Source organism: Sus scrofa, chromosome 1, assembly GCF_054392235.1.
Source record: "Sus scrofa isolate SSC_HxYL_T2T_F1_AM1 chromosome 1, Sscrofa_HxYL_maternal_Yorkshire_Landrace_v2.0, whole genome shotgun sequence".
Lineage (NCBI taxonomy): Eukaryota > Metazoa > Chordata > Mammalia > Artiodactyla > Suidae > Sus > Sus scrofa.
The window spans coordinates 163,454,198-163,470,387 of record NC_139383.1 but is presented as its reverse complement, the minus strand read 5'-3'; the positions used below and the strand labels follow the sequence as shown (position 1 = coordinate 163,470,387).

The window sequence follows — 16,190 nt, the reverse complement described above, 5'->3', positions numbered from 1 at the left end:
GCTGAAGGAATTTGAGAGGTGGCAGGTACAGGAAGGAATTCTGACCTTCTCCAGAAGTAGGTCATGAAACCTAGAAAAGACTTTCTAACCTACCTCCGAAGCAGGTCATAGGTGCCCTCCCTCTACCCAGGGAAAAGGAGCAGCTTTATCTCCAAAGACAAAGGGACAGAGAGAGGGGTCTGAACAAACACCTTCCTAAGTGTCCCCCAATTTACTATGCTTAACTCAAACTCTTTGTCCCATCATATCTTTCCACAACTTTCCACTACTCATCACACCTAGCATGAAAACACTCAGGTTTTTTGGTTTTTTTATATCTAATTTTTTTAAAGGTTTATTGAAGTATAGTTGATTCGTTGATTTACAATGTTGTGATAATTTCTGGGGTACAACAAAGTGATTCAGTCATACATATATGCTTATTCATTCTCTCTCAGATTCTTTTCCCACAGAGATTATTACAGAATATTGGGTAGAGTTGTCTGTACTATACAGAAAGTCCCCATTAGCCAATCATTCCATTTACCACAGTGTTCATATGCCAGTCCCAAACTCTCAGTCCATCCCTCACACACCCACCATATCCCACTTGGTAACTGTAAGTTTTCCAAAGGAAAACACTCAGGTTTAACCATTTCTTCAAGTCCTCATTCTCTTATGAAGGCTCTAGTGTCTTGGTTTAAAGTGAGTCACCCGTGGCTCATTAGCCCAGATTCAAGGGGAGGGGCCGTAGAGGAGTGTCAAAGAACTTCCGGTGGCACTTTATAACCAACGAAACTCCTTCATCTTGCTCTTCAACTAGTACTCACCTGTTAAACTCACATTCAACCAATTTCATTCCCTTTACTTCCACAACCTCTGTCCTAGTCCAAACTGCTACCACATCTCACCTGGGCTCTGGGCCACCAACTCTTCTCCTTTCTTCCAACCTTGTCTAAAATCCCTTCTCCATTCAGGCAACAAGAAAGATCTTTTAAAAATGTAAACTAATCTGCATTGTCACCCAATTAAAATACTTGTTACTTCCCCTTACTCTTAGAATCAAACTAAAACTCCTTACCCATAAGGCCTGAAAGGATTTGGCTCCTGCCCCGAAGGTGACTTCATCTCCAGTCTACCCATTACTTTTCACCATATTCCACCATAACAATTTTCTTTTCTCCTCAAATATGCCACATTCTGTCACACCTCAGAGAGCTTCCTAGAATGTTTCCCTCCTTAGATCTTTGCAAAGTTGTCTCATCTGCATCCTTCAAGATCCAGAACAAAGGTGGCTTCATCAGAGAACCCTTTCTGGATCAACTCATGTAATTGTCACCAACCAGTTACTATTTCCCCATCTTCCTATTTATTTCCTTAGTAGTACGTTTGTACTCTAGACGTTTTGGTTCATTTGCTTAATTATTTAGTGTTAACTCTCCCCATCCCCCTCTTCTCTCTTCCACTGCCACTAAATTAATTTTTTTAAATCTAATATCTTTTATAAAAATTTTATTATAGTTGAGTTACAATGTTCTGTCAATTTCTGCTGTACAGCAAAGTGACCTAGTTTTATATATATATATATATACACATATATATATAATTTTTCTCATTTTATCTTCTATCATATTCCATCTCAAGTGATTGGATATAGTTCCCTGTGCTATGCAGCAGGAGCTCATTGCTTATCCATTCCAAATACAATAGTTTACCTCTACTAACCCCAAATTCCCAGTCCATCTCACTCCCTCCTCCTCCCCCTTGGCAAGCACAGTCTGTTCTCCATGAGTTTGTTCTATAGATAGGTTAAATTAATCTCTCTCTCTCTCTTTTTTTTTTTTTTTTTTTTTTGGCCATGCCTCGGGCATGTGGAAGTTCCTTCACCAGGGATTGAACCCAAGCCTCAGCAGTGACAACACCAGATCCTTAACCTGGCAACTCAGCAGGGATCTCAGTAAATTAAAATCTCTAAGGACAGGCGCCTCATGTGCCCTGTTCAATCCCTTAGCCACTACACAAGAACCATGCCTGAAATGGAGTATATGTCAGGGAACATAAATGCTCAAAGCATGCCTGCTGTGCATAGACTGAATTGAAGTGCAGTCTGGCTCCATGCATCTTCCCAGGTTACAGGTTTGGGCTTCTACCTACTGATATAACATTGTAAATTACCTACACTGATTTCCTGGTTCTGCTGCAGCAAAATACTACCAACTGGGTGGCTTAAAACAACAAAATGTTATCTCACAGTTCTGGAGGCTAGAAGTCTGAAATCAAGGAGTTGGCAGGAGCATGCTCCCTCTGAAGTCTTCTGATGATAACCCCTCCTTGCCTCTTCCAGCTTCTGATGATGGTTAGCAATTCTTGACATTTCCTTGCTTGCAGCTGCAGTGTTCCAATCTCTCCCTCCCTCTCCACATGGCATTCTTGTGTGTCTTTGTCCAAAATTTTCCCTTATAAACGTCAGTCAGTGGATTAAGGCTCACTCTAGCCTAGGACAGTTTTAAGTTGATTACATCTGCAAAGACCCCACTTCCAAATAAAGTCACACTCCCAGGTATGGGGTTAGGACTTCAGCATCTCTTTGGGGGGATACAAGTCACTCCACAATAGTACTTAACACAGGACTTATAATGGGGGCTCCAATGGGAAAATTTCAAGTTTGACTCTTTCATGACCCTTGCTTTAGCTTCCCTCCCAAGATTGGAAGCCAGCCCTGAGTCTATGCAGTTTACTCATCTGAGACTCCAATACCCTCCAAGCCCTGTGAAACTCTTCCTCCTGGGCACTGAAGCCTGATACATTAGTGGTTCTGAGTGAAACTTCTGGAGTTCCTGTTGTGGATCAGTGGGTTAAGAACCTGATATAGTGTCCATGAGGATGAGGGTTCGATCCCTGGCCTCAATCAATGGATTAAAGATCTGGTGTTACCACAAGCTGAGGTGTAGGTCACAGATGTGGCTTGGATCTTGTATTGCTATGACTGTGGTGTAGGGTGGCAGCTGCAGCTCTGATTCGATCCCTAGCCTGGGGACTTCTATATGCTACAGGTGTGGCCCTAAAAAGAAAAATAAAAGAAACTTTGATTCCCAACTGTTACTCATTCCTCAAGAGCCTGCCACTCATGCTCTAGAATAACTTTCACATGATATATACCATATTGGATCACTAGAAAGGTTAACATTCATTCCAGCTGTATAATTTAGTTGTATTATAAGTTTTTTTGTTGGGTAGAGGAGCTAATCTGGGAATCTAATGACCATCCATAACATATTTTTCCTTAGAAACACTGAACTGTAAATCCAATTTATAATCTAAGTTACAAATAAACTCTTGGGGGGAGTTCCCGTTGTGGCTCAGTTGTTAATAAACATAACTAGGACTCATGAAGATGCGGGTTTGATCCCTGGACTTGCTCCATGGGTTAAGGATCTGGCATTGCTGTGAGCTGTGGTATAGCTCGCAGACTTGGCTCAGATCCCGCATTGCTATGGCTCTGGTGTAGGCTGGTAGCTACATACAACTCCAATTTGACCCCTAGCCTGGGATCCTCCATACGCAGCAGGTGTGACCCCAAAAAGACAAAAGACAAAAATAAATAAATAAAAAATAAACTCTTGGAATGGGGTCACATACATGAATGGGGAAACATGAATATAATAAATTAAAAATGATGCAACAACTGAATAACAATGTAACAGAAGTATATAGGTCACAGGATAATAAACAAGTGATGATATCAAAAGTACTGTTGCTTCTAGGGAGATATTTGTAGTTGAATGATTCCAATCTAAAGGAACAAAGCTCTAATATAGAATTTCAATCTATGCCACAGAAGGTAGAGCATTTTTTTCTTTTTTTTACAGATTGCCATGTCTTCCTGATGCCATAGAATCACAAACACAGGCAGTTTTACTTTTCCGTAAAATGCTGACCCTCTTTTGGATTTCTAGCTTTCAAATTCAGTGAGTTACATTGCCACAGAGAAGGGTTCTTTAAGAAATGATATTCTGCCCAGCTAGCAGTCTCATAGGGAGGGGAAGTAGTGATGGTACTTCAAGACTGCACTGAGCTTGGTCATAGGAGTTCTGGCTCTCTGCTTGTTGTAGGGAAGAATTCCAATCCCTCCTTCCATTGTTGGGCTAATAGGGCTGGGGTCTATCATGTTATTCTCTACTATAGAACCTACCTCCTAGGGTTTCAGAAGAGGCAAATATGTGCCATTGACTCCTCATAATAAAGGCTATTGGCTACATTTTTTGGTACTAAATCAATAGAGTTAACTTACATAGTGAGAGACTCCTAAGAAGTCGGAGGAGCTCTGTATCCTGGAAGTGGAGAGGGCAAGCAAGAGTGAGGCATTTTAATTGCCTTCAAATAGGAATTTTTGATCTGAAGAAAGAATAATAAGTTGAGCCTGCAAGGGCTCTTAGCATGTAGTAATGGTATTTTGCTGAAGTGCTACCTTTCTGAACAAATAAAAGGCACCCACATACTTTCTGCTGGGTCTTAAAAACCCTCAGCGCCCATTGTTCTCGGAGGAGGTGGGCATTACTCCTTTGCCTTCAGCATGTTCCCAGCAAGCAGAATCTAACTGCTGTTTGGAACAGCCCAGATATTTTCCCTTAATGATAGTCGACTGAAAAAAATTGCACAACCTAAAAGTTGAGAATTATGTTTTACTCGGTGGCTTTACTGAGGACCATAGCCTGGGATACAGCCTCTCTTGCAGCTCTGAGAAACTGCTTAGGGAGGAACCAGAAGATAAATGAATTTGGGGGGAGGACATGTAGCCAAACATCAAAAGATTATTGCTAATCACACCAAAAACCTCAGACATCCCAAGGAAATGATTTTAGTGCCTTCTAAGTACAGGAAGATGCAAGAGTCTGGGCTCATTGAAATTATTCCTTTGATAGGCATCTTAACTATCTAGGGGCAGTATCTTGTTTTCTTTCATCTTGAATTCCCTTCATCGTCAGGGCTATTCAGTGCTTGATGGCTTGATGGCAGGCAACATGCATTGTAGACTGAAGGGGCAGGCAACATTTCTTTTTTGTCCACGTAATTATACTTTGGAAAGCAGGTTATTTGTAACTTCTCAAAGGACAAACTAGGCACCCCTATATCCGGAAATGGATCTTTAAAAGGGTTTTGAAAGCCCATTTATCACCAGGCTATTTTCAAATAGATGGAGGGAGGAACAAGATACTCATATTTATTCATTAAACATTTCTTGAGCCCTTATTGTATGAAAAACCTTCATTTAAAGTACTAGTAGCATAATACAAAGATGAACAAAACAAACTATCTACATGCAAAGGAGGAGAGAGAAGAACTGCTGCAATTCAGGGTAGAGTATGATGTATACTGTAAAAGAGGTTGAACCCAAGGTGAAGTTTCTAGATGGAATGACAACACTTCTGTTGGGGTAGATCTGAAGCCTAATTGATAAGATTTTCAATCTATAGAAATAATCAAAGGGTGGTGGCAGGGGGGTGAGATGGAAGAATATCCTAGGCAGAGGGGAAAGTATGAATTAAGGCACAGGGCTGGGACTGTCTGGAGATGGAGTAACCTAGTTTGGCCTGGCTTCAAGGCTGGAGAAGTGGGTTGGGTCCAACTCTCTCTCTGAATGCCAAGTAACTGAGTCACTATAATACTTTACAGGGAAGGCAGGGTGAACCCAGAATTTATTTTCAGAACTAGAACAACTTTGGGAGGAAAAGTGGCACTATTCACATTTCACTTTTGTGCCAAAACAAGAGATATAACGTGGTACTGTTCTGGACAGACTGGGACTACAGTGACACTAGTCATTGGGAAACTCTGTAAGGAGAAATTTGGGAAGACGCTGCAGTGACTTCATTCCAGAGAAGAGGCACATGGGATGGGTGGGGAGGAGCAGACCTAGGACCACTGTATTAGTTCCCTATGGCTGCAACAAAGTGCCACAAACTGGGTGCTTTACATAAGAGCAATATATCCTCTCCTGGTTCTGGAGGCTGGAAGTATCAAAGCTGGGTGTATGTAGGGCCACACCCTCTCTGAGGGCCGCTGGGGAGTATGCTTCCTTGCCTCTTCCAGCTCCAGGTGTTGGCAGAAGTCCTGGAAATCCATGGCTTGTAGACACATCGCTGCTATCTCTGCCTTCCTGGGGTTCTCCCTTTACTGACTCCTCCCTCTGCATGCCTGTCTCTGTGTCTCTTCCTCTCTTAAAAGGGCAAAAATCATATCAGATTAGGGGCCCACCCTACTCCAGCATGCTCTCATACCAATTTAACTACATCTACAAAGACTCCACATTCAAACCAGGTCCCATTCTGAGGTTCTGGGAAGGACATGAATCTTTAGGGGACACTCTTCAACCCTATACAAGTACTAAACAGGGAACTCTGAATGAGTAGGGAATCTCTCCTCTAAGGCAGGAAGGCAGGAGGCAGCAGAAAGGCTGTGGGAAGGTGAGAGGGATGTGGAGTGTGTGGAATCGTGCTTACTTGGGCAGCTTTCTCTTAGGGGCCCAGAGGGTGCTTTTAGTACCGAGGTGGTACTTGAAACATCAGGGCGAGGTTGGAAGGCTGCCCACCATATCCCCATGCTGCTTCCATCCAATTGTCTCAAGTCTAAGCTCCTCTCTTCTTCTTGCGGAAGGAGGGGAGATGTTTAATCCTAGAAATCAAACCACGCTTGAAGCTGGAACATGACAGGTCCTGTCATGACTCAGCTAGTTTCAACTCTGTCGGTTGGGCAAGTCATATGATTTCTCAGAGTCTGCTTCCTCCTTCATAAAATGAGGATGTTGAGGATCATCTAGAAAGGTCCTTCTGGCTTTATAAGCAATGACTTTAGGAGGAAGAGGTAGAACTATGCTCCTCTGTCCTGTTCAGAAGACCCTTAGCCATCACCATATTTGAGCAAATTTATCCATCAGACAGTGTTGTCCATAGCCAAGAAGTGTTGGAATCCACCAGGCATGGAGATTTTAAGGGTATATTTAGCCACTAGTATGTCTACACTAAGTTGTTGTTGTGTTATTCATATTGTTATCATTGTATTTTAATTTAGCGGTCAAGAGCTCATTTTTTGGACTCAGGGAGACCTAGGTCTGAATTCCAGCTCTACCCTATAGTAGCTGTGTGACTTTGGGAAAGTTATTTACTGTTTATACACAAGAAGCCTCATCTGTAATGTGAGGTTGATGATAATACTGACCTTGGGAACAAATTATTGTTAAAACAGATAAAATATACCCTCCCCAATTTACATGCCTTGCCTGTAAAATATACATTACATAGTCATAGTTTATGGACCAAGTACTGAGTTAAATGGTTTTGTGCGTTATCTCACTCAATCTTTATAACTACTTAGTATAGTTAATATCAAAATATCAAACCCTCTCCCCAACTCCCACTCTTCAAAATAACTGAAGTTACAACCAAGAAGATTTGTTGAGGTCACACAACTTATATGAATGGTCAAAGCCAGACCAGCTATGCTGGACTCAGAAGCCCAGCCCTTGAACCTGTCTCCTGGAAGTCAGCTCAGCCCATTGCTACCTTAGTGTTCCTCAGCCCTACTGCACAGCCCCCAGCCTCTGACCTTCTCTCTAGATAAGGAGACACCAGTGCCCCGATACTCCAGTCTACCCCATGTCTTCTCCTTCTGAAGGAGCTTAAAACAAGTGCGCTGGGTTGAAAAGTTGGCTTCTTTTCTAATTACTACTTACTATTATCACCAAATTCTCTGACCATTCTTTTAGTCAATATTCACTGTTACTAGATATTTGAGAATTGCCCTGTTGCTATTAAACCAGGTAAGGGGTTAGTAATGAATTCAAGCAAGAATTGAAGATGACAGAGGACTGGTGAATCCCATAAAACAAATGACTTCAATTTTATATATACAATTCATACATACCAATTAAATCAACTGACAACCCAATTTTTAAAGTGTTAATCTAGATTTTGTGTTTAGATGAGAATTGTATGTATGTCCACATTTATAAAAATTAAGATTACTTGAAATTTTTTTAAACTAATAGCTTTGTTGAGGTGTAATTCAGATATAAATTGAACTTTAACATTTTTTCCCTGAGTCTTATTTGTTTCCTTTTTAAAAGGTCACTGCTATTCAAGAAATACAACTTTAAGTGAACAATAATTCTTTAGACTTTAGTTATACTTACCTGTAATTATTTTTCATCAGAAGAGGACACGAATTTTCCTATGGCTTCTCATTGACAAAGGTCCAATCTGTTGTTATTGCTATATGCTAGTAACACAGCTCAGTCAACTTCCAAAGAAATGAGTCAAGTTACCAACACACAACTTCACATCACACTACCTTGGAACTGGGTGGCACAAACAGCGGTCAACTAAGATTTTTTATAAAACCCCACTAACAAGGACTAATGGAAAAGCATATGGCCTGAAACAAGGAATAAGTTTTCTCTCAAAAAGCACACTTTACGGTTAAGCTAGAAAAGGTGTGGGGAAAGACTTCCCCTCACCGATGCGTGCATGCCAGGCTGTCCCTGTCCCTCCCTAAGAGCTGGGACCAGATGGGGTCACCGTGCTAGGTGAGCGGACCTCGGCCGCGTGGGGTAGCCTCCCAGCCACATGGACAAGGGCAGAGCCGGTACCAGAGGGTCCAGAATATTTTCCTTTCTGCGTCAGCCTGGACCACCGGGGAGGGGAGGTTGAAAAGACAGAACCGACACCAAAAAGGCTGCCGGCTCAACTGGCACCAGCCGGACGATGCCCAGACTCCGACTCCGGCGCGGGACCGGCCCCCGCCCCCCGGCCCCGCCCCCGAGCGCCCCCGCCCCCGCCGGCCAGCCCCCGCGCGGACGCCCGCCTGCGCCGCGGGCCGAGTGGTGGGCGCGGAGCGGCCGGCTCCGCTCCTGCGCTCCGGCTCCCGCTCGGGCTGGCGCCGCCGCGCGCCCCTCCTGGAGAAGGAGGAGGAGGAAGGAGGCGGGAGGAGGAGTTGCGGGAGAGGAGGGCCGAGCGCGGCAGTCGCGCCGGCGCTGGGCGAGGAGCGCAGCGGGCCGCTGCCGGGTGAGCGTCTGCGAAGCCGAGTCGGAGGCTGGGTCGGGGCTCGGCTTTTCGCTCCCAATCCTCGGGGCCCGGGGGAGCGGCCTCGGGGGCGCCTCTGCCCCTCAGGCCGGCGGGGGCGGGTCCGGCGCGGGCTGGGCCGCGGGTCGGGTCGGCGCGAGGCCCTGCGCGCCACGGCGGGTCCACGGGCGGGGGCCGGGCGGGCGGGGATAGGCGTCCGGGAAGCCGGGCTGGGGAGCCGGCCGGGGAGGGCCGAGGCCTGCTTCCGCCGGGCGCCGGCCCGACCCCTCGGCCTCCCGGCCTCCTGCGCGCCGGGCCCGGGCCGCCGCCTTTGTTGCCCGCAGCCCTCCGGGGAGAGGCCGGGGCTCAGAGAGGCCTGGGGCGGTGGCGCGGGGCCTGCGCGCTCCACACACAGTCGGCCGCGCTGGGAACCCCTCCGTTCGGCGGCCGAAGGGTGGCCCGGGAGGCCCAGGCCGCGTCGGCGCCGCCGCCCCCGGGCGGCTCCTTGGGTCGGGATCCGGGTCTGTTCCGCGCGTGGAGGCGCCCCTGGACTTGCGCGGATGTAGGGCTCCGGGAGGGTCAAACCGCCCTCGGTGCCGAGACGGGCCTGAATCTTCAATTTGCTTCAGGTGTTGGCAACTTCAGGGCCCCATTGTGGCCCATCCTGTGTCGGAACTGTTGACAATTGTCAGTGGCTGATCCTGGCACAGAACTTGGAACGTGTGCAGTCTTCTGTAAGCCAACTTAGCATGTAGTCGCATCCCATCCCCACTTTTTGGGATTCAGGGCCAGGTAGGATTATGTGGCGGAACTCAGGCTTCCGGTAGTGAAACCTATAACGTTGAATTCAGTTCAGCCAATGTTTGTTGAAAACGACTACCCGGGAAAATGATGATACTTTACTGTGTGTGGGTAACGGAGAACTAAGTGATCACAATTATCACGTGAATGAGACACAAAACGTTTCTCAAATATGTTCTTTATGGACTGTGCCCCTTGGAATAAAGATATATTTGTAATCAAACAAAAGTAAATTGCCATCCACTTCAAGATGAAATGTCTGAGTTGTTCGCACCCACAGAGGTGTACGTTTATCTTGACTTTTTTTGGTTAACAACTATCACAACATGAAATCTATTTCGCTTACTCTAATGAATGAATTTTACATGGACTGTTTAGTGCTGTGGAGAATAATCAGTGTTATTTAAAACCATGAATGGCGTTGTTTATCAAGTTTCACAGAGAAAACCTGAACACTAGCCCGTGATACATTACGTGCTTTTTTCTTTCTCAGTCTTGCATCACTAGCATGGATATACTGTTTCATATTCTGCTCTGACAGAATATGTGGCCTTTGGTTCCCACTTTGCCCCTAATGTTTTCTTGTTGCCTTTGGGAAGGCTGGCCCACCTGACCCTGGACTTAACTAGGATTCTTATAAGCACTCACCTGGGTTTTGGCAAGTGCTTTCCACTGATATGGGTGGGATCACCCAGATTATTTACCTGAACCTTTACCCTTTTTAGACTCTCTTCAGCAGCTCTTTTGAAACATTTTTCCTTTTTTTCTTCTTTTGTTCTTTACCTCCTGGATTGGCGGGAAGTACCTGCACTGCCCCTTGCCCTTCTTTTAGTGGAAAGATGAGCAGGCCTTAAAGATGGTCTCTGTAGGACCCAGGGGCACACTCCTGAGTGTCACCTGGCACTCTCCCCTTGTAACACCTTGCAGGGAGTGGCAGCATAGGGGTTTGGTGCCATTGACCTGGGCTGCAACCAACCTGGGCTGTGCCTTGACCTGGGAGGCAACTCAGCTGTACCGACTGGACTCCTGATCATTTCATGGTCCTGAATACGCCTTTTTTTCCTTTTTTTTTTTTTTTCTTTTTACTTTTTAGGGCTGTACCTGCGGCCTTTGGAGGTTCCTGGGCTACGGGGCTAATCCTAGTTGCAGCTGCCAGCCTACTCCACCGATACAGCAACAGTATCCAAGATGCGTCTGTGATCTACACTGCAGCTCACTTAGCTCATGCCAATGCCGGATCCTAAACCCACTGAGTGAGGCCAGGGATTGAACCCGCATCCTCATGGATACTAATTGGATTTGTAACCCACTGAGCCACATCGGAACTTTTATTGGCCCTCTTTTTAAGGAGCAGAAATGCATCCTAAGACTGTCTTATTAGGTGATTTTACTCTTCAGAGAAAACTCTGGTAGTTTTCTCCATGTGGTCCGTTTTCAGGAAACGTTTGTGTCACTGATATTTTTTATCTTGCTCTTAGAAGTAATTGTGTGATCCTATTTAAAAGTCAAAATATACTCCAAAAAATGGAACTGTTATGCCCGTTTCTGAATTTGTGGCAGTTACAGTTATCCGCTCGAAGTATACACCCATGCAAAATGGGTCGATGCATAGACAGAAACACACACACGTTGAAATATTTATACAAGTTATTTATAATCTCATGTAACTGCTGGTTGTGTATGTGTAGTAATTAATAAGGGTAGGTAGGTAAATGACCTCGAGTTAAAAAGATCATCTTTTGCTTTTTTCTGTTTGTTGCATATTTTATGGGAAATGAAAATTGTCTATTTCAGTTCTCTATCCTCATCCCTAACCTCTTCCAGTTTTGGAAATGGCACCTGTGGTGTCTGGTACTTTTATAAAATTATTCCTTTTGCAGGGGAGAAATTTTATAATATTAGTGTATGTCAGTAAAGGGGGAAACTTTCTTATATGACTACTTTGAAAAAGTTGTCCGGGGTAGTAAAAGAGAAACAGCAGTGGGACATGTTTTAAAGTTTATTGAGAGTGAAATTGTCAGTAGTATTTTGGTGGTTAATTTATTATGTCTCACAGCTTGTTGGTTTAGCTGGTAAGTAGGGAGGGCTTTTGCACTGAAGGCACATTTTGCCTTAAACTGACTTCAGGGTCGTCTCTGATAATTCATACAAACATTACATTTTACTTTGTTGTGACATTTGTTTTGGGTGATTCTTGGTCTTGTGGATGTTTCAAGAATAGCAGGTAAAGTCATTTAAGATTTCAGTTCTCCCTTCACATTGGAGAATGTTTTGGAGGTGTTAGATCTTTAGGGAAGAGTGTACATAATTGGCTTTGTGACCTTGAACACATTGTATGTCCCTTAAATGGGGTTAAGGTGGGAGTAATAATCCATCTGAGGAAGTTACTGTGAGCACATACATATTTTGTTTAAAATGAAATCTAAACTCTTTACTATTGACCACAAGACTTCTGCCTGGTTCCTCAGTTCATCTTCTCTCTGCCTTAGCACCAAGTTATTCTCTAACCTTTCTGTTCCTCCATATTCTAAGCCTCTTCTGGCTTCCTCACCTTTGACATGGTGGTTCCATTTGCGTGGACCACACTTGAGTGGCTCTTCCTGTGATTGGTTCATTCTCAGGTCTTACTGCCAGGGTCACTGTATCAGAGATGCCTCCCCGACTACCCTTCCTTATAATTCCTTTCGTAATCTCATTGTATCAGTTCATATGTTTCTGTTACATCATTTATTACCTAGTTGCTTGCTGAGGCTATGGTCTGTGGTCTTTCTCCTTTTGTCTTCCTAGCACATCTCATGGAGCCTGGCCACTGAGTAGAGACCTGGTGTATAGAAAACACTTGTAGTTTTTGCATTGTAATCTACACATTAAAGGCAAAGATGTGCTTGCCTAGATCTTAAACATGTATTAGGTTTTTTGTGCTTCTTATTTATCTCTTGCTGGGGTTATCTGCTCAGCTGAATGAATCATAGCACCAGTAAGGCCAAAGTTCTTGCAGCTCCATGGCCCAAATGGCCCCACCCAAGGCTCTACCTCTACTTGTGGAGCTGTGATGCGTGTTGGAACTCACTCACATACCCATCTGACTGATCATGAAGCTCACAGGCATTGATCACTTCTGGAAGTACGGTTACCTAGAGCGTGTGGAGAGTAACCGCCCCAAAGCACATTTCCCTTGATGTTGGCACACATCTTACTTGATAAGGTAAAACCCCAGCTCTCTGGAACTGCTGGCCTCCCCAGTTATCTGATGGCAGAGTTAAGCAGGCAGGAGTTAGACTAGCCAGAGGCCTGGGTGACTGAAACTACTGCCAGTAAAGGCAGTCTCTCATAGGGTTGCGGATCTAGGTTGAATTTCAGCACTGTGATAGGTAGGTTTTTAAAATAAACTCAAAGTCTTATTTGTGTTATCTGTAAAATAGTATTAATAGGTATGAAAGTTAAATGAGGTAACACATGTAAACGTTTGAGATCAGTACCTGGAATATAACAGGGGTTAACAGTAATAATTAGTTTAAAATGTACCATGATTCATTAAAAGGAGTGTTCTGGTTAATTCTGGTTAGTCAGCAACATTTGTATAAGACTTGGATTTACACAGTTTCCATCGTGGCTTAGCGGAAACGAATAAGACTGAACCATGAGGTTGTGAGTTCGATCCCTGCCCTCGCTCACTGGGTTAAGGATCCGGCGTTGCTATGAGCTGTGATGTGGGTCACAGATACGGCTCAGATCTGGCATTGCTGTGGCTGTGGCGTAGGCCAGCAACTGTAGCTCCTATTAGACCCCTAGCCTGGGAACCTCCATATGCTGAGAGTGTGGCCCTAAAAAGCAAAAAAAAAAAAAAAAAAAAATTGGATTTTCTTGTTGAGGAACCCCTGTGTGGGGAAAGGGTGTGAGACCCAAGAGACATAAAAAGTGGCAATAGAAAAAGGAGGATGGGAGTCTGCAGAAAGTCTTGCTGGTGCAGCTGCTTTTAGAATCGAGGGGGTTACACACAGCTGCAGTGTGAGCAGTGGTGGGGTCACTCGGCTGGGTCACTGTGGGCAATGGGTGGGAAGTCTAGGTGTGTGTGGCCCTTGCAGGGTCTTGTCCTGCTGTCATAATGTTAACAGGCATCATGCTGAAATGTTTTCTTAAAATTATTGAAAGGTCATCACACTTGGAGACTATGTTTAGGGAGCGGTGGCTGTCCCATTGTTCCTGGGACCAGACTCTTGAGTAGGAGAGAAGAAGGAAAGAAGAAAAGACTGAATCTCTGAAGGCCTGGGAGACCATCAGTTATCTGAGCATCAGTAAACCCTGAAGGTGTCACCACGCTGTCCTGAAATCTTCCCACAGGTAAATGCATTCTTGTGAAGAAGCATTTGTGTATATACAGTGGTTTAGTGACAGCATGAGATTATATTTAGTGTACATTTGTGTTTAAAATATCTCTCAAGGCAGAAGAATATATGGCTTATCAGATAAGATTTCTTTCAAAAACAATTTTCAGAGTTTAGTGTTACTCTCTAGAACTATTTAGAAAAGATATATTCAGCAGGTTGTCTAGATCACCTATTATTTGATGCTCCTTATGGTTGTGCTTGTAGTGATAGATATTATTCTGGCAATGCCAGTAACACATTGGATGGTGGAAGCAGCAGGTTTAATGCACTTTAAAAAGTAGGATGAATTCTTACTGGTAGACTTGGTATTTTGTATGATTTTTTCTTTTATTTTGATGTTTATAATGATGAAGGTGTTTGTTATTAAAGCTGAGTTTTGGTTTTAAAGGAAATATCATCATCCCTCTGACAGTAGTCATTTTTGTCTGTTGACATTGCTTTTTAAAGTAACAAAACATATATTTAGGGAATAACATTATTGCCAAATATCACAGATTGTCATAATATGTAAGCTTATACCAAGCATAGAATTGAATTATGATCTTAGTGGTTTTTTTTTTTTTTTTTTTTTACATTTACAGAATTATAAGGAGCTTTTTGATAGTTGAGCAGCTTCATTCTTAAGCAGATGATGAGGAAATTTAGTCTAAGAGAGGTTATGTAATTTGCCCAGAGTCACATACCATGGTGCTAACAGGTTTCAGAATGCACCTCTTCTTGCCATTGATGCAAGATGTTTTTATTTACTTCTGGTAGCCAGGGAGTTTGGATTTGTGTCTTCCTGGAAGATGTCACAGTTGAACAGCTAACTCTTGGAGGGTATTTGGGAAGAGCTGTAGATGACAAGGACAGTGTCCCAGACACCGAACAGTAGGAGCTGTGCCATCAACCCAGAGATTATTTTCTCCTCTCTCCTAAGTGGGCTTATCTGCTTTCTGTTTCTTGATTCACTTCCTTGATTTGATGGAACTCATCCTCCTATAACTTCCTAGCAAGGTGATGGAGGAGATATGTGTGTGTGTGTGTGTGTGTATGTGTTTGACACCTTGCATGTCAGAAAATGTCTGTGTTCTAAATATTTGTAGTCTGGCTGTGTATAGAATTCTAGGTTACTATTTTAGTTAGCATAGACTAGATTATGCTGCAGTGGCAGTTTAACTCAGAAGTCTGAGTGCATAAATAAATGCTTATTTCTTGTTCTCAGCAAGTCTACTGTGGGCTTGGGAATCTTCCTACAGCTCCGCATCATGGCTCAGGTTTATCCCAGCAGATGCAAAAGAGAGCTGGCAGGTCATAAGCTGGTACTTAAATACTTGGCCCAGAAGTGACACATGTTGCTTTTGCTCAGGGTCCATTGGCTAGAACCAGTCACATAATCCTGTGAGGATGCAGAGAGATGTGGAAGTGCTCTGTGAGAGTTGTTGATTGCAGGTGTGTGTGGGATTGAAAGCCAGTTTCCTCCTGGAATGTAGAGGACATTGTTCCACTAACTTCCATCTTTCAGTGTTGCCACTGTGTCAGTTGCCACCTCTTTCCCAAGAAAAGAAAAGAACCTTTTTATGTAAGTTTTTTCTCTTTCTGGAAGCTTTATTGTATCTTTCTGTTATCTCTTAAATTTTAAAATTTGACCATGATGTGCCTGATTGTTGTTTTTTCCTTCTTTGTGTGTACTGAGTGTTCCATGGATCCTTTCAGCCTGAGACTTATGTTCCTCACTTCTGGGGGAAGTTTAAGATTTTCTGTTATATTTTTTCCCCTTCATTTTTTTCTTTTCTGACTAAATGACTAAAGCGCTTCTTTTTTTTTTTTTGCGCCACACTTGCGGCCTATGGAAGTTCCCAGGCTATGGGTTAAATCGGAGCTATGGCCGCCAACCTATGCCAGAGCCACAGCAACGCCAGATATGAGCGGTGTCTGTGACCTACACTGCAGCGCACAGCAACACCAGATCCTTAACCCACTGAGT

The 16,190-nt window shown here is 43.9% G+C and overlaps 1 protein-coding gene and 1 long non-coding RNA gene across 4 annotated transcripts in view; one reads left to right on the top strand and one right to left on the bottom strand.

Moving 5' to 3' along the window:
- The window catches only part of LOC146406827 (uncharacterized), a 31,726-nt gene extending 22,969 nt beyond the window's left edge, over nt 1-8,757 (bottom strand). Inside the window, exon 1 of the long non-coding RNA XR_014840936.1 lies at nt 8,168-8,757. This is a non-coding gene — a long non-coding RNA (uncharacterized LOC146406827). The remainder of the gene's footprint in view (nt 1-8,167) is intronic.
- A 216-nt stretch (nt 8,758-8,973) lies between these two features.
- The window catches only part of SOCS6 (suppressor of cytokine signaling 6), a 42,854-nt gene continuing 35,637 nt past the window's right edge, over nt 8,974-16,190 (top strand). The window contains exons 1-3 of one of the 3 annotated variants that reach the window (XM_084956500.1): nt 8,974-9,065; nt 9,665-9,827; nt 13,989-14,177. The gene's annotated coding sequence lies outside the window, so the exon portion shown is untranslated. 3 annotated transcript variants of the gene reach the window in all.